General features: G+C 46.2%; 1 protein-coding gene and 1 non-coding gene across 9 annotated transcripts in view; both read right to left on the reverse strand.

Moving 5' to 3' along the window:
* Positions 1–25,995, reverse strand: part of PAX5 (paired box 5) — a 209,789-nt gene that overhangs the window by 116,387 nt on the left and 67,407 nt on the right. The window lies entirely within an intron of this gene.
* Positions 14,277–14,378, reverse strand: LOC125121681 (U6 spliceosomal RNA). The gene has a single exon (XR_007133560.1). It is a non-coding gene; the product is annotated as a U6 spliceosomal RNA (small nuclear RNA).

The following is a 25,995-nucleotide window of genomic DNA, read 5'->3' on the forward strand; positions in this document are numbered from 1 at the left end:
GTCTGCCTTTCTAGCCTGGGAGGCCTGAGCTATAGGCTGCGCAGTGCTGGGAATTACTTAAATCATAGGCACCCACAATCTCTTGGGGGATGGGTGGCTTGGGCACCTGCCATGCTACCTTCAGCTCACACATTGACCTCATCCTTGCCAAAATGTGAAAACTGCTCAGAGCCAGAGTCTAGAGTTTAGTTATTAGTATTGAACCAACGTTGGTTTCTTAGCTTTGACCAATGGATCGTGGTTATATGACGTTCACAGTAGGGGAACGTAGGTGAGAAGTATGTGGGAACTTTCTGGACTATCTTTGCAACTTTTCTATAAATTTAAAATGGTTCCAAAATAAAATAAAAAGTATATGTAATTAAAAAAAAAAAGAAGAAGAGGAGGAGGAAAAGCAGCAGTAGCAACCAGACTTCATTCTTAAGAGGCCTATCAGGAAATTCCCTTGTGGTGCAGCAGATTAAGGATCTGGCATTTCCCCAACTGTGGTGCAGGCCACAACTGTGGTGCAGGTTCAGTCCCCGGCCCAGGTACTTCCACATGCTGGGGACGTGGCCAAAAAAAGAGAGAGAAAGAGACCATTAAAACCACCCTGTATCCTTTTTCACCTATCAGCTCAGCAATGATTCAAGAGACTGATGCTACACTGTGTGAGCAGATGGGGGAACCAGGTCTTCTCAATTCAGGGAGGAACCTCTTTGGAGAGCAAGGGCTCTAGCTTTCAAAAATCACAAGGCACACACACTGATCCAGCCATTCTATTCTGGGACTTTAACCTGCAGGTATACTCTCATAGGGACAAGGATGTTCACTGCAGCCTTTTGGTTTGTTTGTTGAAAAAGATTGGAAAAAACCAACAGGAGCCTTGTTAACTACCTTACAATACCCCATATAATGGAATACTATGCAGTTGTAAAAAAGGAAGTGGCATTCTATCCATATGGAACAATTACCAAGAAGTATTTGTTAAAGGAAAAGAACAAAAAATAGAACAATGAGAGTGGAGTTATAGCTACATATATTTGTGGGCAGCGGGCAGGGTCTCATGGCCAGTCAGCTACTTTCAGCACAGCAGACTCACCCCAGGAAGGCACCAAAGTCCCTGGCTACTCACCAAAATGTGGACCACCTGCTGACCCTTCTCTCCAGCCCCCTCCTCTGCACCCAGCCCTCAGTTCCCCCCACCCAAATCCCCCTCTGCTTTAGGCTTCTTCTCCTCCAGTGTGTGCCCCATTTCAGCCAAATCCACATATTCCCCTCCAGCTCAGTCCCATTGTCTTCACCTCAACTGCTGCTTCACCCTTGTCTCCTCATTCCCTGTGACACAAACAGGATCATCTTGCCTGGTGGCTCTCTGATCTGTCCACAGGAGTATACCTCCCCAGGGACACTGCTTGAGGGGGAAGCAGTCCAAGGGGGGAATCTGGAAGAGGAGGGGGTTTGAGGTGCCCAGATCCTCCCCAGAGTCTGCTGGATGGCTCCTAGCACCCCAAAGGGGCACTAGCTCCAATAATTCATTTCCCATCTTTTCCTATTCCACATTTCCAATGGCTATGCCCAGCCTCCAGAACATGAGCCTGGCGTCTTACCACCCAACATTTCTTTCGAAAATCAGACCTTCATGGTAAGATAAAGCTGATCTTACTCACTTACTACAGCTCTACTGAAGACATCGCTGAGGATTTGTGGATGAGTTTGACATTCACACACGCACACAAAAGCCACATCTTTGCAAGCTATTTAATACCCAAAAAGAAGACCTAGGGATCTCTGTATAAGGATTCAGGGTTAAAAAAAAAAAAAAAAAAAAACTGCAAGGGAATTTTCGTAATAAAATCAGAAGATACATGAAAGACTTTGAGAAGAATAAGCGAGTGTCCACACAAGTGTGTCTATTAATGATTGTTGAATTAACTATATTTCTTCGTTCACTCATTCTTCCATATCTCATCACTTTCCAGAAAAGACTTAAGGCAGCTCGCAAAGGTGATTAAAAAATACAGGAGTTCCTGTCATGGCTCAGCACTTAGGGAACCCAACTAGCATCCATGAGGACACGGGTTCCATCCCTGGCCTCGCTCAGTGGGTTAAGGATCCGGCATTGCTGTGAGCTGTGGTGTAGGTTGCAGACTTGGCCCAGATCCCAAGTTGCTGTGGCTCTGGCATAGGCCGGCAGCTACAGCTCCGATTAGACCCCTAGCCTGGGAACTTCCACCGTGGGTGTGGCCCTAAAAGGCAAAAAGACACACACACACAAAAAAAATACAAAGAAGCAGGAGGGCAGGAAGGAAAGCAAGAAGAGAGTGTAGAACAGGACCAACAACAGTTAACTGGAGCCAACAGAAAGCCCAACCTGCTCATACAGGCTCTGCCCTGCACAGGGACCCTCGTGTAAACCGCACACAGTCCTACGAGGCAAGCGCTCATTGCTCCCATGTTGTAGATGAAGAAACCAAGGCTGAGCAAGGCCAAGGAACCTGCGCAAGACCACGCAGCTGGCAGATAACAGAGCTGGGACCGAACCCGGGCAGTGTGGCTCCAGAGCCCACACTCTCAAACTCCACACTCTCCACACCAGCAAAGCCAGGATGGAACCTGGAGGCTTAGGAACTTGCTCCAGGAGGGACCACATCTGGCCCTCCGTGCTGCCACCTGGAGAAGAGGAACTTGGTGTGTTAGTTCACAGAGGCCACCAGATGCAATGTGTCCGTGGCTCACAGGTTTTCCAACCGCCCTCAGACCAGGCAAGGGTTCTCCCCCAGGCCCCCCTAAAGAGCAGACTGAGAAAGAGTGAATCCTCCAGGGCCAGGGATGATAAAGGCAGGTTGTTTCTTAGGGTGTCCCACATGCAAAGTTCAGGCATCGCCTCTAAAGCACAATCAGTAAAAGTAACGCTAAGGGGACCACACAGGTGATTCAGTTACTCAACTGAATGGCCCAATCTGGGAATCATTTTATAAGAAACGAAAGGCTCATACATTATATGTTCTCCAAGGAATCATCCCTAAATATTTTTTCTCAGAGCAAAACTATGAACAGTGGGAAGCATTTTATTCTGACAAGTGGCAGGAGGGAAGGTCCTCTGTGCCCACAGTTGAATGTAGGCCCAGCTGGGAGCTGACACCCTCTTGTGAACACTGAGGGGCCTGGCAGGGACCTGGGGCTGAAGCCTTACCGAGGTGAGCAGAGCACCTGCCACAGGCCCGGAAATCCCCTTAGAAAATTGTTTGGGATGCACTCCCACACACAGATATCTCGATAATGGAGACCCTGGAGTTCTCCTCACATGGTTATGTCCCAGAAGATACTGGAGGCAGATGGAGCCACTCCCATCACTATCACTTAAAAAAATAAAATCAAAGGAAATAAAACCCCCTTTGGATAACTGGCTTTGATCAATGCTACTTCTAATATGAAATCTATGCCAAGATAACCAAAGCAAGTAGCTTGTTGAAAGGGATTGATTTTGGGAGTTCCCATCGTGGCTCAGCATAACAACCCCAACTAGTAACCATGAGGATGCAGGTTTGATCCCTAGCCTCCCTCAGTGGATTGGGGATCTGGCATTGCCGTGAGCTGTGGTGCAGGTTGCAGATGTGGCCTGGATCCCGAGTTGCTGTGGCTGTGGCGTAGGCCGGCAGCTACAGCTCTGATTCAACCCCTAGCCTGGGAACCTCCATATGCTTCAGGTGCAGCCCTAAAAAGACAAAAAAAGGGGGGGGGTTGATCTTTATAAACCTGTTAAAACATGGGGAACAGGTCCCAAAAACAGTTACTTTTATTTTAGAATACATGGCCCACAGCCATTCTTTCGGGCAAATTGGATCAGCTGGCCCAATTGTTTGGGCAGCTCTTGAATGAGATAGGGGAGCCTGTCTCAAATCCCAGCACCACCACACACCAGCTACCTGCCCTTGGGAACGTGATGCTGCCATTTTGTTCTTCAGTTTCCTTATCTGTAAAATTAAGATAATAAAAGTCCCCACCTCACAGGGCTGCGGAAGGGATTAAATGAGCTTACACTTGCAAAGCGCCCAGACCAGGGCTGGCACAAGGTAAGAGCTCTACTATTTTATTTTATTTTTTATTGGATTGTGATGATCATTGTACAACTACAAATGTAATAAATTCGTTGAGTAATAAAAAAAAAAGACACACAAAAAGAGCTCTACTATTTTAAAGCAGCATGGTCATGGCCTGGAGAGAATCCAACTTAAGTCTATATACCAGGAAGCAACACACATTATCCAAAAAAAAGAAGCAAATGAAAACAACAGCATGCAGAAAACTTTGTGCTGCTGCTCTATCAAGAGGCTCCCAGAGAGCCCTGGCTGGCTTCCCTTGAGCTTCAGGAACTCAGCAATGATTGGCAGTGCTGTTCTGAGCATTACTGTATGTCTCTCCTGGTGCACAGTTAGACAGCTTGAGGTTTTTTGGGTTTTGTTTTTTGTTTTCTTTTTTTCTTCTTCTTTTTTTTTTTTTTTTTTTTTGTCTTTTTAGGGCTGCACCCACAGCATATGGAAACTCCCAGGCTAGGGGTCAAATCAGATCTGTAGCCACCAGCCTACACCACAGCCACAGACACGCTGGATCTGAGCTGTGTCTGCAACCTACATACAGCTCATGGCAATGCTGGATCCTTAACCTACTGAACAAGGCCAGGGATGGAACCTGCGTCCTCATGGATGCTAGTGAGATTCGTTTCCACTGAGCCACGACGAGATCTCCCAGCTTGAGTTTTTAAATCAGGTAGCTGTTACTAGGAACCAGTCTGAGACCTAGAGAAATCCAAGCAGTAGAGCTCAGTTTGTAGAGCCAGGAAAATAAACAGCCCCAGAACCAGCCAGACCCTGGACCTACATACACCAGATTGAAACCTGTATAGATTATGACTCCAAGTTGGCCCTAGCGTCAGGCCTACTGGTCAACCTCAGGTCTGCCCCTAAGACCTTCCTTCAGCTAAACTTCTCCAAGGCGAGGAGGGGTTCATCTTTCAAGGTAGTATGTGAACAGTTCTGCATTGTTTGGCACCCCCAGCACAGAAGCGGTTTTTCTGACTCTTGGGTAGCAAAAGGGAAAACTGGGTGTCAGTGATAGGGCACAGGCTCACCTGGTCTTTTGGGGTTAAAGTCCATTTTAAGATATTAGGAAGTCACTGGTGAGCTATGAGTCATCCCCAGGAGACAATTTACCTACCAATAGGCAAGTCCCCAACAGAATTTGAAAGCCCCGCAGCCCACTTTCTGTTTCTCCCAAACCACAAAGGGTGAAGGATGTCAGCCAGGCCCAGAGCCAAAACAAGAGGGGAATGGTTACCTAAATAACCCTTCCAGAGAGGATCAGAATCCCAGAAAAAGATTAGTAGCAAGAGCATCTAGAGGGCCATCCCAAGGCACAGGTAGAGTAGGGTTTCTTCAGATTTATTCCATATGCTATAATTTAACAGCCAGCTGCTGTTAATAAAGGAATTCACTGAGAACAATCTCTATAAATGAATACACCTAAAGACTGTCCCATAGGGAAGCAATGCTCCCCTTCCCAGCAGCTCCACACACAGGCCCATCAGCCCCACCACCAATTCCCACCCCAACATCCAAGCGATGAGCACTGACACTGGAAAGACAAAAATATCACACCGTGTAACCAAACCCATTGCAAGTGTCTTGCTGGGCAAATGTAATGTAAAAATGTTAAACCTTGTTGTACATCAAGTGTCATCCCTTCAGTTTCCTCATCTTTCTTTCTTTTTTCTTTTTTTTTTTTTCTCCTGTCATTTTAGGGCCACACCTGCAGCATAGGGAAGTTCCCAGGCTAGGGGTCGAATTGAAGCTGTAGCTGCCCCCTTATACCACAGCCACAGCAACACGGGCTCCGAGCCGTGTCTGCAACCTACACCACAGCTCACCGCAGTGCCAGCTCCTTAACCCACTGAGCCAGGCCAGGGATCGAACTGGAGTCGAACTGGAGTTGCTAGCCGGGGTTGTTAACTGCTGAGCCACAACGGGAACTCCCGGTTTCCTCATCTTATTTTAAATGAGGAAAATAAACACCAAGCTGGAAGGGCTGGTTATGAGACTTAAATAACACAAAGTATTGAAACATAGGCACTGTCCAGATATATTATTTATGTTATATTATATTACAATTTATTTATATTGAGGGTGTGCGTGTGTTTTAAAATGGGCTTTTCAAAGTCAGCAAATCGAGTCCCTCAGGCTCTGGCCCCCCGAAACCACTCCCCCTTCCCAGGCTATACGTGCACAGGGCTCTGTGATTTCATTCTTCCTCTTCTCCTCCCAGCACCCTCTGACTCATCCTGCTCCTCACCCACTTCCTGTGCAGCCCCCCAGACTCTAAGCTCTGTGGGGGTGGAAGCCTTGTCTATCACTGCATGTCATTCAGGCATTCTCTGAGGATATAAATAAATAACATCTATTGAGTGTTCCCAGGTGCCAAGCGCTGTCCAAGACCTTACACACGCAAGCCTCCTATAATATCCTCACAGCAGCTCTGTTCAGGACACGCCAGCATCTCCATCTTTCTCTTGTAGTTGAGGAAACTCGGCCTCAGTGAGGTTGAGCAACTTGATCAGATCACACAGCCAGGAGGTGCAGACACCAGATTCCAGAACCAGGCGACCTCCAGAACCCTCACTCTGAACCACCTTGCCATGTGGCACACACGGGTGACCAGTACAGTGCATGACGGCAGGTGGCAGGTGTCCCTGAGAGCACACATCTGTCTCCCAGCTGGGTCTCTCTCAAAAGGAGTCAGAGTAGGAGGCTGGAGAATTCCTATCCTCTGTTGTACCAAAAGGGAAATATTAAGTTGCTTAGTTTGTAAGGGGAAATTCTTTATAACACAACCCAGAATTAATCATGTGTGATGAAGATGTCTCAGCTCCTCCAGCAGAAGTTCTAAAAGTGATACAAGTTGTTATTTTGATTACTTTCATAGGATTTTTCCTCTCCAAGCATGAGCTCATGTGCCCATGTAATCTGTAGCCAGGCAACAGGGACTACAGGGAAAGCCTGGGGAGGAGTGAGTTCCCAGCTGCTCCACAGCACAAACTGCATCTGGTCCTGGCTGGTCCAGCTCCTCCTTCCCACCCCCCACTCCTATCTCTCTGCCTCCTCTGGCTCTCCCATCCTGTCCATCTAGCCCTGATCCCTTTTTTCCCACCACGACCCTCTCTCTCTGCCCTGTGGAACCTCATCGGGGACAAATGCTTCTTGATGATAATGATAACAATAACAGAGGCAGCATTAATCCAGTGTCTACTATGAGCTGGACCCGCTGCTAAATCCATTTCACGTTCATCTTATTTAATCTAACAACAAAAATGACAGGAGAGTTGGTATTATCCCATTTTACATCCGAGAAAACTGAGATGAAAGCAGTGGTACAGTCCAGGAGGTTTAACATAGTAACTTTGCACACAAAGGAAGAAAAGCTAATGTTTGGGAAGCACTGGTGATCAGCACGCTGGAGTCCAGGAATAAAGAAAGGGTCATACAGACTCTGGAGGTAAACCTGCAAGCACTTATTACCAGACTCTCCCAAGAGGTTCAAAAGTAACATAACAGGGAGGTCCCATCATGGCTCAGCGATAAGGAATCCAACTAGGATCCATGAGGATGTGGGTTTGATCCCCGGCCTCACTCAGGGAGTTAAGGATCCGGTGTTGCCATGAGCTGTGGTAGAGGTCGCAGATGCAGCTGAGATCCTGCGTTGCTGTGGCTGTGGTGTAGGCCAGCAGTTGTAGCTCCAATTCCACCCCTAGCCTGGGAACTTCCATATGCCTCGGCTGTGGCCCTAAAAAGCAAAAAAACAAACAAACAAACAAAAAAAAAACCCAAAAAACAAAAAACAAACAAACATAGCAGTTGTAAAGTCATAGGCAGCAGCTTCAGAAGCCTATGCTCTTAACCAGGACGCTGTACTGCCTCCAGCAGTCCTGCAGATGTGCATCCCTAACATCTGGCCCGGGAAAAAGCACACCTTTCTCCTCTCCCAGCAACTTTCTAGGCAAGGCAGAGGGGTTTTCATGCTCTCTGTTCCCTGCACCAACCCCAGACCACTGCTCCCGCACCCCATCCTGGCACAGCTTCTCCTCAGAATCCAACAGGTCAACCCAAGCCGGTCCCTCCATACTGTTAGTAAACTGCCTACCTTGCTCCTGACAGCTGCTCTCTTCTTGAGGACCTGCCACCTGTCATCTTCACCTGCCCTTGACCTCACTGAGCACACCTCTTTGGCTCCATGGGTCTTGATCTTCATCCCCCAGCCCCAGCTCCATGACTGGCCATAGTAGGAGCTTATCCTATCATTTAGAACCAGTCCACCTCCAACCTCACCCCTAAGCTCCTTCTGAGCACAGCCTCTCATCACCTTCCTTTCACACCCTTATCCTGATGAGCCAGCCCTCCCTAGGAACCTGCAGAAATCACAGCAGACAGATGAAATTATCTGCCCTTCTGATGGCCTGAAATGATAATAACATCGATTCCCTTACTCTGACCCTGGAATTGTCCGTATCCTCTTAAAAGCACTGAGGTGGACTCTGCGATGGTCTTCAATAAATTCATTGTGTTTTGTTTCACAGCTAAGACATCAGGAAAAGATCAATAAACCCATCTTTTCTCCAAAATAGAGGAAAGGAAAGACAACTCCATCTGTCACAATATGCCAAAGCTCAGAGCTGCAAGGGATCCGAGAGGTCCTCTCTTGCGAGCCCCTCCCTGATACTTGAAGACTTTCCTCAGTCTTCCTCCCAAGTGGCCGCACTGCCCGGCCAGACACTCCCAGTGATAGGAAGCCTACAGTCAGTCCCCATGTGGGCAGTTCTGCCTGTTTGGAAGGTTTACTTCTCCCAGGTTGAAAGCTGCCTCTCTCTCATTTCCACGAGGTCCTGGGACTGTCCCCTGGAGCCACGAATAAGAGTACTTACTCTCCAGTGTGGGGCTTTTGTTTGCCTATTTGATCAAGCTTGTTAATTTTGTTGTGCAAAACTTACAAACATCCTTTCCAATTTTTTGGCAGCTTGTCTATCCATTAATAAGAGAAGTATGTTAAAGTCTCCAAAAAAAGGGATTTTTTTTTTTTTTGCTTTGTTCATTGACAATTTTTGCATTGACTATTTGGAGACTCTGTTGCTTAGTATAGACAGGTTCAAGATTGTTATAGCTTCCTATGAATTTTCTTCTTGTCATGGAGCAATGATCCTCTTTGTCTTTGAGAATACATTGGGCCTTAATTCATCTGAGAGTGATATTACTCTATCACATTTTATTTATTTTCCTATCTCCTTAATTTCAACTTTGCAATACTATTTTGTTTTAGGTTAATTCCTATAAACAGTGTATTTCTGAGTTTTCATTTATTTTTTACATTCTCTGTATTATCTCGAAAATTCAATCTATTTATATTATTGGGATTACTCAAACATTTTATTTCTACCATCCACTATCTAATTTTGTATTTTAAACTGACCATTCTTTTTCCTTGCGTCTTTTCTTCTTCTGCCTGACTTCTATTGGATTCATTGAGTACTATATACATACAGCTTTGTCTCTTCTAGTTTGGAAGTTATACGTGCATTGTGCCTGTAATGATAACACTTAATTTGCTTACCTGCATCTTTTCTTTTCTTTTTTTTTTTTTTTTTGTCCTTTTAGGGCTGCACCCTCTGCTGCATAAGGAGGTTCCCAGGATAGGGGTTGAATCAGAGCTGTAGCTGCCAGCCTACAACACAGCCACAGCAATGTGAGATATGAGCTGCATCTGTGACCTACACCACAGCTCACCATAACGCCGGATCCCTAACCCACTGAGCGAGGCCAGGGATTGAACCTGCATCCTCATGGATGCTAGTCAGACTCGTTTCCACTGAGCTACGATTGGAACTCCTCACCTGCATCCTTGGCATAACCAAATCTACAGTTTACCAATATATCTATCTATCCTCTCCCTGAGTAATACCAGGATCTTAGAATTTTTAACTCAGGGCAGCCTACCTCCAATCTTACATATTACTATTGTCTTAAGCTATTTTTTTTATTATAGTTAATTTACAATATTCTGTCAATTTCTGCTGTTCAGCAAAGTGACCCATTTACACATATACATACATTCTTTTTCTCACACTATCCTCCATCATGTTCCATCACAAGTGACTAGATATAGTTCCCTGTGCTATACAGCAGGATCTCATTGCTTATCTGCTCTGAATGCAATAGTTTGCATCTATTAACCCCAAACTCCCTGTGCATCCCACTCCCTCCCCCTCCTTCTTGACAACCACAAGTCTGTTCTCCATGTCCATGTCTTATGTTATTTTTAAATCTCCCAAACTAGTCATCATTTTTATAGTCAACAGTTATTCAAATTATCCTTCGTGTGTCAATTATTTGGTTACCATTGCTTCTTTTTTTTGTTTCATTATCTTTTATTTTTAAATTAAAATTATTTTAAATTTATTTTAATTATCTTTTTAAATTAAATTTTTTAAATTTATTGAAGTATAGTTGATTTACCCATTAACTCTTAAATCTCATTCCATCCTTCTGTATTTCATATCCTTCTCAACATATGGTTGGATCTTTTTTTTTTAATGCACTCTGACAGTCCCTGTCTTTTATTAATGGGTATACTTAAACCATTAACATCGAAAACAATTATTGATATAGTTGGATTAATAGCTACTATATTTGTAAATGTTATCTGTTTGTTGAATTTGTTCTTTATTTCTTTTTTCCCTGATCTTTTTCTTCCTTCTCTGGGTTTAATTAAATATGTCATATGATTCCATTTTATTTGCTTAGCACTATGGAACTATACACTTAAATGAGGTTAAGAGAGTAATTTTTTTTCTTTTTCTTTTTTTTTCTTTTTGGCCACCCTGCAACACATGGAATTCCCAAGCCAGGGATCAGATCCAAGCCACAGTTGCAACCTAAGTCGCAGCTGCAGCAACACCAGATCCTTAACCCACTGTGCTGGGCCAAGGATCGAACCTGCGTCCCAGCACTTCCAAGACACTGCCCATACTGTTGCGCCACAGCAGGAACTCCAAGGGTAATTTTTACATTATTGCTTTTTATCACAACTTTTTTTAAAAAAAGTTAAGTCAAAAAAAAGTTTTAGTGGTTGCCCTAGAGTTTTCAATATATATTTATAACTAATCTAAATTCACCTTCAGACAACACCGTACCTCTTCAATTGTAGTACAGGTACCTTCTAACAGAGTATTCCGCATTCCCCTGTTCTGTCCCTTGTGACTTTACTGTCACTCCTTTCACGTATCCCTGTGTTATAACCATGTAGATCCACTGTTACATTGTTACTTACAACAGTTAGCTTTTAGGTCAATTAAGAATAAGAAAAATCAAAGCATTTATTTTATCTTTACTTATTTCTTCTCCTTTCTCCTTGTAGATGTGAGTTTCTGACCTATATTATTTTTCTTCTCCCTAAAGAATTTTTTTAACATTTCTTGCAAGACAGGTCTGCTGGTCATGAATTTACTCCATTTTCATTTGACTGAGAAAGTCTTTATTTTCCCTTCATTTTGGGGGGATAATTTCCCAAGACATAGAGCTCTAGGTTGGTGGGGTTTTTCTTTCAAAGCTTTAAACTTTTCAGTCCACTTTCTTCTTGTTTGCATGGTTTCTTTTCTTTTTTTTTTTTTGTCTTTTTTTGCTATTTCTTTGGGCCGCTCCCACGGCATATGGAGGGTCCCAGGCTAGGGGTTGAATCGGAGCTGTAGCCACTGGCCTACACCAGAGCCACAGCAACGCGGGATCCGAGCCGCGTCTGCAACCTACACCACAGCTCACGGCAACGCCGGATCGTTAACCCACTGAGCAAGGGCAGGGACCGAACCCGCAACCTCATGGTTCCTAGTCGGATTCGTTAACCACTGCGCCACGACGGGAACTCCCCTGTTTGCATGGTTTCTGACATGAAATCCATTTTAATTCTTATCATTGTTCCTCTACAAGTAAGGTGTTTTTGTCCCCCCTTCTGGCTTCTTTCAAGATTTTCTCTGCCATAGGTTTTCTGATGTTTGAATATGACAGATGTAGGTTTAGTTATTTTGGTATCTCCACCTTACTGCTTGGCATTTTCTGAGTTCCCCACACTTATGGTTTGGTTATCTGGAATTAATTTTGGAAAGTTCTTGGCCGTTACTACTTCAAATATTTCTTCTTCATTCTCTCTTCTCCCTCGGGTATTTCAATTATACATAGGTGATTCCTCCCAAAATTATCCCATAATACTTTTTTTTTTTTTGGTCTTTTCTAGGGCCACACTTGCAGCATATGGAGGTTCCCAGGCTGGGGGTTTAATCGTAGCTGTAGCCACTGGCCTACGCCACAGCCACAGCAATGTGTGATCTAAGCCGAGTCTTTGACCTACACCACAGCTCACAGCAATGCCAGATGCTCAACCCACTGAGTGAGGCCAGGGATCAAACCCACAACCTCGTGGTTCCGAGTCAGATTCGTTAACCACTGAGCCATGATGGGAACTCCTCCCATAATTCTTATATTGTGTTCTATCCTGGGTTTTGGTTTGTGTCTTTCCTTTTTCGTTTTTTTGTCTGTTTGTTTGTTTGTCTGTTTCTTTTGTATTTCAGTTTGGGAAGTTTCTACTGATACATCTTCAAGTTTACTGACTCTTTCTCTGGCAGTGTCCAATCTACTGATGAATCCCATCAGAGGCATTCTTTATTTTTGTTAACTGTATTTTTTTTATTTCTAAAATTTCTTTTTGATTTGTTCTTAGAATTACCATTTCTTTGTCTACACTGCTCATCTGTACTTTCATGCTTTCCACTTTTTCCATTAGAAACTTGAACATATCAATCAAAGTTATTTTAAATTACCTATCTGGAGTTCCCTGGGGGTCTAGCAATTAAGGCCTAGCGTTGTCGCTGCTGTGGCTCGGGCCACTACTGTGGCAAGGGCTTAGTCTCTGGCCTAGGAACTTCTGCACGCCTCAGGCAAGGCCAAAAAAGAAAATTAACTATCTATTAAATAGATCTAAAATCTATGTCATAGCTGAGTCTGGTTTTGATGCTTACTTTGTCTCTTCAGACTGTGTTCTTACTTGTCTCATTTTTTGTTAAAAGCTGGACACAACATATTGGGTATAGAACCAAGGTAAATAGGTTTTTAGTATGAGATTTTATGTTAATTTGACCGATCTCAGCTGTAACTGTCGGTATCTTCCTCTCTTTTGATTTTGCAGTAGCTGTTCACCCTGCAACTTTAAGTCTCTGATGAATCAAGAAAAGTTGTTGATCTTCAGTTTGCTAAGCTTTATTTCTTATTGCAGTATGAGGGAGAACTCCCAAGCTCTTTATATGTCAGAGCTAAAACTGGAAGTCTCTCATATCCTTCTTACTGAAGCACATTGTTTAGCAGTTCAGCAAGAGTAGGTGAGTGGTAAGCTCTGTCTTTGAAAATGTTATTATTTGCCTTCACTGTTAAATGACCATTTATCTGAGGATAGCTCAATTGTTATTCTCTCTTAAACTTGGAAGATATTTTCTTTTTTTTTTTTTTTTTGCCTTCTCTAGGGCCACTCCCGCGGCATGTGGAGGGTCCTAGGCTAGGGGTCCAATCGGAGCTGTAGCCACCAGCCTACGCCACAGCCACAGTAATGCAGGACCCGAGCCGAGTCTTCGGTGTACACCACAACTCATGGCAACACCGGATCCTTAACCCACTGAGCGAGGCCAGGGATCAAACCCACAACCTCATGGTTCCTAGTCAGATTCGTTAACCACTGAGCCACGACAGGAACTCCTGAAGATATTTTCTATTGCTTTTTTTTTTCCCTGCTGGATCCTTAACCCATTGAGTGAGGCCAGGGATCAAACCCACATCCTCATGGATATTAGTCGGGTTCTTCCTAACCACGGGGCTGCAATGGAAACTCCTATTTTCTACTGTCTTTTGACTTCTATTGATGTTTTTAAAAGTGTTCTGTCAGCCTAAATGCTATACCTTCTTTCTGATTGCTTTTAATTTTCTCTTAATCTCTGATGTTCTTCAGTTTCACTATAGTTTTGCTTAGATGTGCATTTATTTTTATTCAACTTGCATAGATCTTAGTATGCTTCTTCAGTCTAATGCCACACGTCTTCCAACAGTTCTGTTCTATAAATTCCTTAGCCATTATTTCTTCAAATGTGCCCCCACCTCTATTTTTACAGAGCAACTGTTAGACCTCATGAAATATTGTTTTATCTCTTCTCCTTTCTTTTTAAAAATATGGGATACTTCAAAAGTTTTCATGTCATTCTTGTGCAGGGGTCATGTTGATCTTTACTTTATCATTCCAACTTTATGTACTGCCAAAGCAAGCACTCTTACCCTTTCATACTTCCCAACTCTTTGTCTTTATCTATCTATTTATTTATTTATTTAGCATTTTTAGGGCTGCACCCATGACATATGGAAGTTCCCAGGCTAGGGGGTTAAATTGGAGCTATAGCTGCTGGGCTATACCACAGTCACAGCAACTCGGGATCTGAGACACATCTGCGACCTACACCACAGCTCATGTCAATGCTGGATCCTGAACCCACTGAGCGAGGCCAGGGATCAAAACCCATGTCTGCATGGATACTAGTTGGGTTCATTACTGCTGAGCCATGACGGGAACTCCCTCCCAACTCTTTAGATTTCTGTGCTATGTTCCTGACAATTTCCTCAGCTCCGTCTCCCAAATCACTAATTTTCTATTCAGCTATGTCTTACCTGGTATTTAACCCATCAACTGAACTTTTGATTTTCACAACTAAAATTGTTATTTCAAGATAATTTATTTGGTCCTTTTTCTAATCTGTTTATTCTTTTTTCATAGTGTTTTTTTATTTTGTAATGTTTCTAGTCCTTTTTTCGTCTCTTCAGTCATTTCATATTCTCTTTCAGCTTGTCTGTTATTTCAGATTCTTGGAGTATTAGTTTTCCTGGTTATATCTCCTGACATGCCCTCATTTCTTTGTGTGCTTTGCAGTTTTTGTTTTTTGTTTTTTTTAATTGTGAGCTCATCTTCAGTAGTTAACATTTACTCTGCAGGCATATTGTATGTAATGGACTGTGCTCGGCATCTCAAGAATTTCACTGATGTGAGCCCAGTTTTTACATTAATTTATCTTCTTGGGTTTCTTGTGAATAGTGAATAGTGAGATACCACACCTGCATTTGCCACAGTTGGATTTCAGCTTCTTATGGGAAACTTTGGTTCTCCTCTGAGTCCCATGAAGAATCAAGTTTCCCTGCTGCCTCCCTCAGCCTGTAGGAGCCTTTGCTACAGCCTTTGCCCTAGTACTCGTTTCATGGAAAGTGTGGTCCTTCCAGATTTTAAGTTTTTGAAGGAACTTTAGTTCCAGCTCCTATAATACATAGGTCTAAGACTATATCCTCTTTCTGAACACCAGCATCAAAACTCTAGCCCCTGTTCACCAGGAACTATATCCAGAACCAATACCCTGAGCTGCTGGGAGGTTAGCTCTGATTTCCTTCTATTTTTTCTTTTTCAGCTATACCCATGGCCAGGCTGGACAAGCAATGCCAGAGATAGGAGCTGGGTCATTAGCCCACTTCACCACAGTGGGAATTCCCTGAGCTCCTTTTAAATTTTCAGCTCCTGAGGATTTCTCTTTATTTAAAATTATATATATAGTTTATTGTTACATTTGATTCAGTATTCCTCATTCAGTATTGAGATGGGAGAAGACTCTGAAACAGCTCAGATCTTATTATTGGAACCAGAAATCTATGTTCTTTTTTTTTTTGTATTTTACAAAATAAGAAATGTTTGCAGTGTTTAAAAGAGCTTTGTGTATAGCCAAACTCCTTAAGCCAAATTTGCAGTGTACCTGTAACCAAACATAACCCCATGTGGCATTCCTAGAATAGACCTCCACCCATGTCCTGCACCTGCCTTTTGTCTGTAGAAAAACTTTACTCAAAGAATAATTTTTTTTTTGTCTTTTTAGGGCCATGCCCGCAGCATATGGAGGTTCCCAGGTCAAATCAGAGCCGCAACCACCAGCCTATGCCACAGCCACAGCAACATGAGATACAAGCCGTGTCTTCAACCTACACCACAGCTCATAGCAAAGCCAGATTCTTAATGAGCAAGGCTGGGGATTGAACCCATATCCTCATGGACACTAATCAGATTTGTTTCCACCAAGCCATGATGGGAATGCCTCAAAGAATAAATGTAATCAGAGAAGTGAGAAAATACAGAAAGGCAAACAGTCAAGCAAGACAAAATAATAATAGTTTAGCTATTGAACAAATGCAAGGACCTTTAGTTCTTCCTCAAGGACTATAGGTAATATTCTGAGCTTTGTCTTTTAAGCTGTTTTGCAGCTACTGAAACCCCCACCTGGTGGAAGAAGTTAACTGGATGCTGCCCACAAGCAACATAGACCCCAGACCAGTTGGAACCAGAGGGTTGATTGTACTGGCTCCCAATTACCTCATCACCAACCAATTAGAAGAATGTCCACGAGCTGACCATGCCCCGTTCCTTGAACACTATGACTCGTCACTCTCCCCTCCAGGGTGGGACACAGTTTTGAGGACACTAGCCTGCCATGGCCCCCTTTGCCTGGCAATACAATAAAGCTATTCTTTCTCACATCACAAAACTCTGTCTCCTCCTTTCTATTCTGCACCAGTGAACAGAGACAGTGTTTCAACACCACACTCTCAAGACAAACAAGCTGTACGACTGAAATTACCTATTATTTTATCCTTTATGGACTATCTTTATTACAAATATTGTTTAGGATTGTTTAGGGGGGATAACTCTACCCAGAAGTCAATTTTCACACAGTACCTTGGCCGAATCTATTGCTGTTACCTTATGCCACACAGCAAAGCAAGGTGGTCAGTGTCACTGACATGGCACATTATTAAAAATGTCTTGGGTGAATGAATGAATACGTGAATGAATGAACATCCTAAGCTTTGCGTGAAGGAAGGTGTGAGGGAGCTCTGAGTGAGAGAGGGTGAAGGGAGCTCTAACTGAGGGAGGCTGAGAAGGAGCTCTGTGTAGGGGAGGTGAGAGGGAGCTCTGAGCACAGGAGGCTGTGAGGGGGGGTGAAAGGAGCTTTGAGTAAGGGAGGGGGAAGGGAGCTCTGATTGAGGGAGAGTCTCAGGGTGCTTTGAGTGAAGGAAGGTGTGAGAAAAATAACAAAGAAAACAAGAACACCCTAAGCAAGAGGCAGGCAGCTCTTTGAGAAATCACTGTTGATCTTTCAACCCACATACACAGAATTTGCCTGTCATCTAAAGAGTGGAACAGAAAGGGGGAAAAGAAAAATGCAGACAAGTCAAAATAAAAATAAGAGACGGAGTCCTGATTTATTTTTTTGTCTCTCACAAAATATCAGAACTGGAATAGATCTCAAGGATGACCCAGTCTAATCTGGGACCCCAATAGTAAAAAACCATGCCCCACAGAGAAGGGACCAGCTCAAGAGCCATCACAAAAGCCCAGGGTCCATCGCATGCTTTTATACCATGGCAACTTGCTCAGTGTTCCCTCAAACATTCCCCAGTCTTGCATTATTTTTCTTGGGAAGCCATCTTTCTTCTTGATCCACAGGCAGACAAAGAACACTCAGAATACTCAGCTGGTTGGAAAATATTTTTAAAGTTGTTTAGGGAAAAAAATGGGCATCCTCAGGCAAAGTTCTCGGTAGTAGAGAAAATGAATAAGGCTAAGATCCCATTGAGTCCACGTAATTTTCACCCTTGGGTCACTTTAAGACAATGACAAGTCAAAGATGGACAATACGTCTGGTGTAGAAGCACCCAGCACCCCTAGATATCTAGAGAGCAAGAATTCCACCATAATACTCACTATCTCATTTCAAAGGCAGGATGATATCCAAGTTAAATCTTGCTTAAGCATCTCAGTGCTAAGGAAGGGGTTTCTCTCCCCTCTCATGCTGAGAAGCACTCTTGCCCTCTGCCCTACCACTCTCTCCACCCTCCTGTAGCTCCTTCCATGGGAACAGTCACTCATCTGCCTGGCTGGTCAGAGCTCAGGATACTCACTGGGCCATGTCCACCAGTAGGCAGTGTCATGTGCCCTGGGGTCAGAAGTCTTCCTATGGCACATCAGGCTACAAAGTAGCAACTAGGTCAGACCATGCCTGCTTCCCACAGGAGGAACCAGCCACGCCCTCCCTCCGCTCCAACTTTGCCATCTGCAACTGTGTGGGTAAGGCATCTGCTTCTTTACTCTCTAAAACAAATGATCTTCCCCCCATCAATACCCCCAAGTCCCTGCACACCAAGTCCTCTTCAGAGAAGTCCCATGCAAGCTACTAAACTCTCCTTCTCATGCAGAGCTGAGGTGATGGTGAGGCACATTCCTATAGATCTAGACCCAACTTTCTCCAATGGGGGAAGACATTTTCATGTGAAAATGAAATGTACCTTTTCACAGAGGTACCCTTGGGTGGCAGGAGGTGCCAAAGCCCCAAAGTCATAGCACATCTCTCTGGAGCATCAGATTGGAGATTTCAGGAATGGCTTCCCCAGAGTGCCTAGGACTTTTCCTAGTTTAAGTTGAGTTATTAAAAAGGCTACATTCTTGAGCCATTTGGTCACAGCAGCCTTGCCTCTGCAGAAACACACCAATTAGCATGTGATCATGACACTTGCCCATAGGACAGAGTCCTGTAAAACCTGTAGCCCCTCCATGGACACTGTTGAGAGCTGTGCCCATCACCTCTGCAGGGTGCTCCCTCACTGGAAGCCCATGTGACAATTTCCTTCCTACTCTAAGTGTCGGGAAAAAACATGGCTTCCTTTGGGGAGCTGGCTTATTTTCTGCTGGTGAACAATGAGAAGCCCACAATTGACTGTATTTCCCATTTCGCTTGGACTGTCAGGAAGCTCACAAATCTGAACTCAACCCTAGTAACCCTGAGGGCCTGGCTGGAGAGTTGTGTGTGTGTGGTGTGAGGAGGGGTAGGAGGGAGAGGAGCAGGGAGGGGAGGCGCAGTGCTCTATAGGCCATGATTCCTGGGCAATGCCATGGTCTGGAGAGAAAGCCAGTCCCAGCAGGGCACAACCATTGCATACAGTGACATCATATGCACCTTGGCAATAACCTCCCAACACTCCAGGTCTCCTCAGAGCAGCCAGAATAATCTGTATCAGATTAGATCCTGCTAGTCTCTGGATCTTACACAGCCATCTCCTGGCTTTCAAGATAAAACCCCTGGTCCACAAGTCCCCTCACAGCCAGGCCCCATCATCTCACTAACTGTGCCACATACCACTTTCCCACAGGACATCCTTTGGTTACTGGACCAAAGACTTTCCAGCCTCAAGCTGTTCCTTCTGTCTGGGACACTGTTCCCATCACTCTTCCCTACCTGGAGTTCAAAGGCACCATCCTCAGATAGACCCTTCCTGACCTCCCACCTAAATGAAGTCCCATTCCTTACTCTCAGCACACCTTGTCTGTCTCTTCACAACTGTGTAATTATTAGTAATGATACAATGTTTCACTGGCATAATTATTTTGTTAGAATCTGTCTCATTACCATTGGGTAAATTCTGGGAACCACATCTGTCTTTGTTGCTACTGTGTCCCCAGCACTTAGCACAGTACTTGGCCCAGAGCAAGTGCTCTGTAAATATCTGCTGAATGAAATCAGTCATTCAGATGTCTACACCTGCAGAGGTAGGGAGCTGACTCCAGAGGATGGCCTACACCCACAAAAAGCAGGGAGCAGAGAATGTAGCAGTATTACCAGCTACATCATGTGGGGCATGTTACCTAATCTCTCTGCCTCAGTTTTCTCAACTGCCACATGAAGGTTATACTGCATAGACTCTACCTCATAGGGTTGCTGTGAGCTCAAGTGCAATGCGAGAGGTTGTGGGGTTTTGGGGGGTCTCTTTTTTGTCTTTTTGTCTTTTTTAGGGCTGCACCTGTGGCATATGGAGGTTCCCATGCTAGGAGTCAAACCAGAGCTGTAGCTGCCAGCCACAGCCACAGCCACACAGGATCCAAACCATGTCTGCGACCTACACCACAACTCACAGCAATGCCAGATCCTTAATCCACTGAACAAGGCCAGGGATCGAACCCACAACCTCATGGTTCCTAGTTGCTTTCGTTTCCACTCCTCCAGGACCGGAACTCCGGTTGTGGAGTTTTTTTTAACTAGTAATTCCTTTCTCTTCAATTATGCATCATATTCATATTCTGTCAGCCTCCTGCAGGCTACAACATTTGTTGGAAGGACTTGATTCTGTTTAATTCTCCTCTCCACTCTCTACCCTCTCTGGGTCTGGCCCTGAACTCCCAGGCAGAGGATGCTAGGTACTGCGTGTGGGCAGTGAAGTTGGCAGCAGCCACTGCCAGACTTCCTGCATCCATACTTCTGGCCCTCATGTCTTCATCAGAAACCCCGGCCCTGATCTATGTACTAGAAGAGCTGGACTCATCATTGGCCTACCCAGACCTTGCAGACTCCAGCCCTTTGCTGCTCAGAGTCCCAACCCCTGTGACCCAGGCCTTTCTGCCTACCCCAGTGAGGATCTCTGTGAGGAACTGCCCTTCAGCATCCAGCCACACTGTAGCATAAAAGGTCTTCTCCCTTTATTGTCTCTTCTCTCCCTTCCCCTCATCCCATCAGACTTTCTCTCTATTCTTACCTAAGAATCATTCTTTCAGGTTGGAAGGACCTTGACTTTTAGCTAATCAAGCCCTCAGTGGAGTCTTAAACTTCTAATATAGCATTTATGAATTTAAGATTCTCCTTAAATGCCTCCAGTGATGGGAGGCTCACTACTTCACAAGGCGGTCCACTGTTAGAAAGCTTAGGCTATTAGAAAGTTCCCTTGGCCTGTCTCCTTCCCTGCTCACACTCCCAAGTCCCATGTCTCCAGTGATCCCTCCTAGGAGAAATCTTAATCACCATCCTCTTTTTTTTTTCTTTTTTTTTTTTTTTTTTGGTCTTTTAGGGCCACACCAGCAGCATATGGAAGTTCCCAGGCTAGGGGTCAAATCGGAGTTGTAGCCGCCTGCCTACACCACAGCCACGGCAACATGGGATCAAAGCAACATGTACAACCTACACCACCGCTCACAGCAACGCCAGATCCTTAACCCACTGAGCAAGGCCAGGGATCAAACCCACATCCTCATGGATGCTAATCAGGTTCGTTAACCACTGAGCCATGACAGGAACTCCATTAATCACATCTCCTGAACAAACTCTGCTTTGTCTGCAGTGGAGGAGCCTAGCCCTGAGCACAGCCCTGTGAGGGGCGGGGCAGGGTTAGAGGAACAGAACTAGCTCAGGAGAAGGAGAGAGTCATTGCCCTGACTTTGGCTCATACCTCCAGAGGCCACATTGGTTCACGGGGCCAGCACTTCCTAATTCATGCTCAGCTCCCAGGGTGAGTAGGCTGGACTCCCAGGCTGTGTCTCCAGAACACATGCTCACCTGGAAGAACCAATAGGCAGCCTGGTTGTGCTGGAGCCGGGGTAGCTCGGTGGCTACCAGCCTGGACTCTGGAGCCGGGGACCTGACCTCCAACTTGGTTGCACATTTACTTTGTCCCTGTGGCTGAGTCATTGTGCTGATCTCACCAAGCCTCAGCTGTCCTGGCTGCAATAGGAGTTTTGTGACTTTGTGATGAGATGGGGTTGGGAGGGTTCTCCTCAGAGCAGAGCCAGGCCCATGGTAAGCAAGGAATACACAGTCGCTACAAGAGTCACTACAGTAATTAGAACCCTGTGCATTTATGAGCTCAGAGCAGAGGCAAGTCAGTGGGTCAGTGAAGCTCTCCCAGGGCAGGCAGGACTTCTGCTGGGCCCAGAGAGCACAAATTTAGAAACACACTTAAACAGGAGTTCCCATCATGGCTCAGTGCTAATAAACCCCACTAGTATCCATAAAGATGCAGGTTCGATCCCTGGCCTCGCTCAGTGGGTTAAGCCAGCATTGCCGTGAGCAGCGGTGAAGGTTGCAGGAGTGGCTGGGATCCAATATGGCTGGGGCTGTGGTATAGCCTGGCAGCTGTAGCTCCGATTGGCCCCCTAGCCTGGGAATGTCCATAGGCTGCAGGTATGGCCCTAAAAAGCAAAAAAGAAAAGAAAAGAAGGAAGGAAACAAAAGAAACATACTGAAACAAGGTGCCATGCAGGGAAACTATGAGCAGGAGTTTGGAGTGGAAACAACCACATTAAGAAAGACAATCACTACAGTCCCTGCCACCCTGCATGCTCAGAGCTATCCCTGGGGTTCCCTGCTCGTGCGTACACGCACGCACACACACACACACACACACACACACACACATGCCAGCCCAGCATCCCTGGCCTCCATCAGACCAGAGGAGCCCAGCTTGTGACGAGCAGTGAGAAGCCAGGCCTGGCCACAGCCAGAGCATCCTGTAGGCAACTGGAGGGCCATGGGGACAGTGAAGGGTGGTGACAGAAATAAAGAGCTGGGGTTGGGGTGTTAAGCAGAGAGAAACCACGAGGGGCTCTAATGTGGGATGAGCTTCAGGAAGAGAGATCCAGCAGTGGCAGCAGAGTCAGGGCAAGAGGCAGGAGACCCACTGATGGGTGCTTCCAGGTGAGCAGACTAGTCCAGGCCACAGACTCAGGGCTCACTGGGGCACACTGCCCCCCAAACAAAGCCAAACCTCCTTACTCCTCATCCCAGCCCTCTGAGGTTTAGGTCCGCTCCCTCCTGCTTCTCCAGCCTGACTTTCCATCACTCCGTCCCTATGCCAACCACCTGGACCAGCCTGGAGTTCCCTGCCATACTCAGGTTCCTCTGGGCCTTCATCCATGCTGTTCCTTCTGCTTAGAATGCCCTCTCCAGCCAACTCTCTACCATCGCCACAGAGCTGGATTCTGCCCATCCCTCAAGGCACAGCACTGACACCTCCTCCAGGAAGCCTTCCCCCATTCTCAGCCCGGCACACCTGTCTGCTCACCCTCTTTGCTCCCTACCTGCTCTCTTCCCAGAGTCCCCCTGAAGAAAGGAAGCATGCCTGGCACTTCATCTTTTTTCCCACAGTCCCCAGACCTTTTTCTGACTCAGGGAGGGTTCAGGCCCTCTCTGATGACCAAACTCAGTCATGCTCAGAAACACAAACCAGCCCCTTCGCTAGAGGAGGACACCCACAGAAGCAGCCACAAAAATGCTACCGTGCAGAGGGCAAAGCAGCTTATGGGAGTAGCAGGCATTTCTGGTGGCTTCTCTGTTAGACAAGGGACAGGCCTTCTCCCAGTTTAACCCCCCGTGACCTTTGAACTTCCTGGGAGGTCAACAGCACGTCCCCCTTCCCCAGCTGTCTTTCTGTTTCTGGCCCGATGGGAGGGAGGGCCCTGGGCCCCGTTCCATTTTGCGCCCGTATTGATCTGTTGGCAGCAATGGGCTGGATAATTAGCCAGGAATTAGGGTTTCTATTACAGCCAGGAGGCTGCTCCAGCTGATTTATCACCTGAATAATTTACTGTGATTGAAAGGAAATTAAAATGAACTCCATTTGACAACTGTGAGCTTTTATGGGCTTTAGTGAAGGCTCAAAAGCCAGATTAATAGCCTGGTGTTGGTTAATAGTCTGCCGAGAGTAAATACGGCAGGCTGTGCTCGGTGGCGGCCCTCCGCTGCCTGAGGAGGGACCAGCTCCCGCCAGGAGCGCAGCGCCCACAACAGCGTCAATGCGAGTTTTACTGAAACAGATTCCACTGTTTGAAACACACACGCACACACACCACCCATGATTATTGTTTTTCTCTCTCTCTCTCTCCTCTCTCTCTCTCTTCCAAAGTGATTTTTACTCACTCCACATGTAGGGAAAACAGAATTGCTTTTTCAATAACCATTTTGAAAAGGAAGTGTTTCATTGCCCCAGGAGTGTGTGTACCTTAACCCCTTCCATCCAGGGACAAGGGTTTACTAAGTTCCCATATAAAAGGGAGAAGCCTGGGCCCACCCACCCAGGGCAGCTCTTGGCAGCAGAAGGCAGCCAGGTGAGAGTGGCTGTGACAGGCAGGATCTCAGCCTAGCCCTGAAGAGGAATGATCTTCCCCTGGATAGTCGGGTGGGATGAGTAAGGAGGATTTGACACCCCCCCACCCCACCCCCAAGCCTATGGCAACACTGAAGACTCTAGAATGATGACTAGCCGCCCCTGGCTGCAAAAGGCCAGTTCTAAAAACCAGCCAGTCAGGGCAGCTCCCGTTGTGGCACAGCAGAAACGAATCTGACTAGGAATCGTGAGGTTGCAGGTTCAATCCCTGGCCTCGCTCAGTGGGCTACGGATCAGGCGTTGCCATGAGCTGGGGTGTAGGCCGCAGATGCGGCTTGGATCCCACATTGCTGTGGCTGTGGCTAGGCCAGCAGCTGTAGCTCCTATTCAACCCCTAGCCTGGGAGCCTCCATGTGCCATGGGTGCGGCCTTGAAAACCAAAAAAAATAAGAATAAGAATAATAAAAACCAGCCAGCCAGAAAACTGGCTTCTAGAATTGTTTGGGAACATGGAGGCCAGAGTAACCAGCTGATACAAGATGGACAAAATATCCTGAGGTCAGAGTCCAGATCTGCAAATGTCTCAGAGAAATGGGGTGAACAGTCTGGAAAAAATGTTTCAGGGTGTAAAATGGGACTCACAAATCTTGCCTGGCCTGCGGCGTAGCGGGCATTTACATAGAGAATCTGAAGAGAGGATGGATGTGGACGATCTATTAAAAACTGCAGAGGATCGCACACAGCTGAGGAAGACCACGGCCACTATTGTTAGGCTGCTGTGCTGCTTTTGTTGTCAAAGTCACAATACCTACTGTCTCAGCTATGGAAACTGAAGTCAAAAAAAAAAAAAAAAACTGAAGCTTGCCTAGTGGGGCAGAAGCCGGACTCAAGTCAAAATGCCTCAACATGGAGTTCCCATCATGGCGCAGTAGAAACAAAACCAACTAGGAACCATGAGGTTGCAGGTTCGATCCCTGGCCTCGCTCAGTGGGCTAAGGATCCGGCATTGCCGTGAGCTGTGGTGTAGGTCGCAGACTTGGCTGGGATCTGGCATTGCTGTGGCAGTGGTGTAAACCGGCGGCTACAGCTCCTATTGGACCCCTAGCCTGGGAACCTCCATATGCCATGGGAGCGGCCCTAAAAAGGACAAAAGACAAAAAAAAAAAAAAAAAAACCCAGCCTCAACAGCAAGGCCAATAAAGGCTCATCCTTCCCCAAAGCTGCCACTCGACCATGGAGAGCAGATTGCTCACAGAGGGAAGAGGGACCAACCTCAACAGCCAGAGCTCCGGGCCCCTTCCTGGCGCCACCTCCGTGGGCTCTGGGGCTCGCACCGCAAGGCCACCAGGGGACGTGAGGGGCTCAAGGAACCTGTACCCTTGACTCGCAGCCCTTCCCAGTCTGCGGGGCCCTTGTTCAGCCGTCATTTGTCCAAAGTGATTGGGAGTGGGGAGCGAGGGTATGTCATTCATAGTCCAGTGCCCGTGTGTGTGCCCAGCAGCCCCATGGCCTCACCTCCCATCTCTCCTCATTACGGCACATTACGAGGAGGTGAAGCAGATTAACCAGAAAGCACTGAGTCAGTCATTATCCCATCGGCAGGCCAGCCTCAGAGCCCACACAGTCGGGGACGGGTCCGCGGCGTGTCCGCGTCATTCTGAAGGACACTGCATAGCCAGACTGCCCGAAACAGAGCCCTCAGAGGTTGCGATTCAGATCTCCTCCCCCGAGGCCCACCTCCACATGGACCTATCCATCTGCCCCCTGCACCCCCCACCCCCCCAGTGTGGCTTCCTCTGTAACATCCTCCCCGTGCTCCCAGCATCTCCATTCATCAGGTCCATGGAAACTCCGCCCTCGCCTTGCAGGTTCTGAATCCATGTCACACTGGCCCTGTGATGCCACGGGCAGACCTGATGCCTGATGCATCCCATCCTAC

Source organism: Phacochoerus africanus, chromosome 2 (genome assembly GCF_016906955.1).
Source record: "Phacochoerus africanus isolate WHEZ1 chromosome 2, ROS_Pafr_v1, whole genome shotgun sequence".
Taxonomy (NCBI): Eukaryota; Metazoa; Chordata; class Mammalia; order Artiodactyla; family Suidae; genus Phacochoerus; species Phacochoerus africanus.